The sequence below is a fragment of the Pteropus vampyrus genome, unplaced genomic scaffold (genome assembly GCF_000151845.1).
Source record: "Pteropus vampyrus isolate Shadow unplaced genomic scaffold, Pvam_2.0 Scaffold372, whole genome shotgun sequence".
NCBI classification, from domain to species: Eukaryota; Metazoa; Chordata; class Mammalia; order Chiroptera; family Pteropodidae; genus Pteropus; species Pteropus vampyrus.
Window position 1 is genome coordinate 296,101 of NW_011889153.1, and position 3,041 is coordinate 299,141.

The 3,041-nt window shown below is 38.3% G+C and overlaps 1 non-coding gene across 1 annotated transcript; it reads left to right on the forward strand.

Moving 5' to 3' along the window:
* The first annotated feature begins 1,727 nt into the window (after window positions 1-1,727).
* LOC111731422 lies at window positions 1,728-1,846 on the forward strand. The gene has a single exon (XR_002777127.1). It is a non-coding gene; the product is annotated as a 5S ribosomal RNA (ribosomal RNA).
* Window positions 1,847-3,041: the final 1,195 nt, after the last annotated feature.

A 3,041-nucleotide genomic window follows, 5' to 3' on the forward strand; every position in this document is an offset into this window, starting at 1 on the left:
AGGTGTCAGAGAGTTCTGGCCATGACGAGACTGTATCTAGAGGGAAAGGAAAACATACATTAAAGCCCCCAGTGTAAGACTGGACGGTATGCGACCTGCACGTGAGTATTTGGAAGAGGGAGAGGCCATGCTAGGTGGGCCGATCAGGGGAAGCTTCTTGAAGGAGGTGGGATTTCAGAAGGGGGAGGGTTTTGATGGGTAGATTATGTCCCAGGCAGAGGGGCTTTCTTTTCTTGAACAAATGCGTAGGATCAGAAGAAAGTTAAGGTTCAGGAAAGAAACAGAGAAAACAAAACAAAAGAAATCAAACAAGGTGCGATTTATAAAATAACGGAAGGTCAAATAGGATGTCCGTTCTTGGATGTAATGAAGCACAGCCGAGGTGTGAGACGTGGGGCATCTCGCTGGATCTGTGTGGCCACATCTGGAGGCCTGGCATGCAGTGGTCTGTGGTATGACGAAGGGTTAGGGCACCAGCGAGGAAAAGATGGACTCTGTACACACTTTAAAATATCAGCCATTCAAATGATAGGCAGTTTAGGAAAATATCTTGAGGACTTTTTTTAATGACCTCTATCTCGCCCTTGGCCATTAAATAATGGCTGAAAAATAGCGAAACACTGAGAGCTTATCTGAAGAGTTAAAAATGGGAATAGTAAACGAATATTTGAGGCTATCTCACATTGCTGGGAGAGATAATAGAAAAGTGACCATAATGACGCAGGCCCCTGAGAGAAACCTCTCTGTCTTGGAGAGAGAAATTCATTTACTCATTCATTCAAAACAAAGATCTGATCTACAATAACAGATATGCAGTTGGTTCCAGGGGACACAAAAGTAAATGGAACACTGTTCCCTGTCTTCATGGAATTCATGTTTCCATCCGAAGATGACAAGCAGAGACTCAAACAGCGTAATACGCTTCTTAGAGCATGTAGCAAGTAAAAAGCAGACCTTGAACTTGAGCCCAGGGTTTTGATGCTGGCCAAGTGCACTTTAAACCACTCAATGCTGCCTCCTCAGGGGTAGGTACTACAGGAAATTGATACAGAAACAGCAAGAAGCAGGCAGCTGTTTGTGTATTTACACAGGTGCTGACCTTTGTGTACTGTGAGGTATGTCTTAAGTCCCAGCATCTCATTCTTCCACCCCAACGTCCAGGATGGAGTAGCTTGAATTGAGCTTCTAATGGCTCCTAAGGGGAAATTTGGGGGAAAAAATGATTAGAACGCTAAGACAGGAGAGAAGTTGGAAGAAGTCATCCCAAGAATGGGAAAAGATTAAGGCCCATGGGATTAACAAGCGATGGGGACCTACACCATCGTGGGTGTGTAGGCCCCAGGACGTGACAGGAATTCAGGGGTGTGGCTACATGAAGTGCCTAGGGAGCCGAAGCCCAGCCCCGGGGAGGCCGGACTCATCAGGGATGTCACTTGACACTGAAGCGAAAATCTGTAGGGTTTGGTGCAGTGAATAGTCAATAAGAGACCAGAAAGCAATTATTTCCAGGACCTAAGGATGGAGAGGAACCCACAGTGCTGATGACATTCAAAGATTCAAAGTTCTCAACGGCTCTTGTTGGAGTCAATTTCATTTTGATTTTAAAACAAGAAGATTTTCCTGCACTAGATCCATATGCATTTACTAATACAGGTATCTCAGTTATTGATAGGACAAGTGGAACAAGCATAAAAGAAGAGATGCAAGAAGATTAATAAGCTTGACCTGTCTACGACCATGCCACCCTGAACAAGCCCGATCCTGTCTGATCTCGGAAGCTAAGCAGGGTCGGGCCTGGTTAGTACTTGGATGGGAGACCACCAAGGAAGACCAGGTGCTGTAGGCGTACAAAATTAAATAAAAATAAATAAATAAATAAATAAATAAATAAATAAATAAATAAAAATAAGGGATTGTAAACTGACAAGGTCTTTGCAATCTGTGAGATCAACTAAAGGTTGCCCCGCCTCAAAAAAAACAAAAGAAAACAAACAAAAAAAAACCAGCAACTGAAAAATATAAATTCTTTTCAAACACATATGGATCATTTATAAAAATCACCATATATAAATATATGGTTTACCAGGCAAATATCAATACATTTAAAGGATTAAAATCATATAGCACCTTCTCTGACCCAGAGCAATTATGCTAGATGCCGATAAAAAAGTTAAGTTGGTAAATTATGCTTAAGAAACATAATAGTATTTCAAAAAGGAAATTATAATGGAAGCTAGAAAATGTGACAATAGAATGAAAATACATATCAAAATTTGTGGGATGTAGCTAATGCAATACATAAAAATTTGTAGTCTTAAAAGTTTATATTAAAATAGAAAATGGATAAAAATAACTAAATATCCATTTTTAAAAGTAGAAGAATAGCAAAACAAAACAGAAAAGAAAAAAGTGGGATATTATAAACATATGGACAAAAATTAACGGATTGAAAAACAGGCCTAAAATATAGAAATTTGATGACAAAAGTTGGTTCTTTGAAAAGATTAATAAAATTGACACATTTCTGGTAAATTGCTTAAAAAAAAGAAGATATAAATAATTTTAACAATGAAAATGGGATACAATTATGGTTATTAGAGGCTTTTAAAAGATTAGAAGATATCGTGCGCCAATTAATGCCTATTAATTTGAAAGTTAGATTAAGTTGAAAAATATTTGGAGAACATAAAACAGGCAACGTATGACTCCAGAAGAAATAGAAATCCTGAATAGTCTTGTACCCCTTAAAGAAACTGAAGTAGTAGTCAAAAATCTTCCCAGAAGGAAACCTGTTAAGTTTGAAGGCTTCATCAAGAAGGTCAACCAAATAGTCAAGGTACAAATAGTTCCAAAATTACCGAAAATATTGCAGGGAATATAAAAAGAAGAAACACTTCCCCATTCAATTTGTGATGCTAACATAACCCGGATACCAAAAAACAAAAAAGAAAGTACAGCAAAGGGCCAAATACTCTTACAAGGAATGTAAGAGGCAAAAATATTAACAAAATACTAGCTAACAGAATTCAGCCACGTATAAA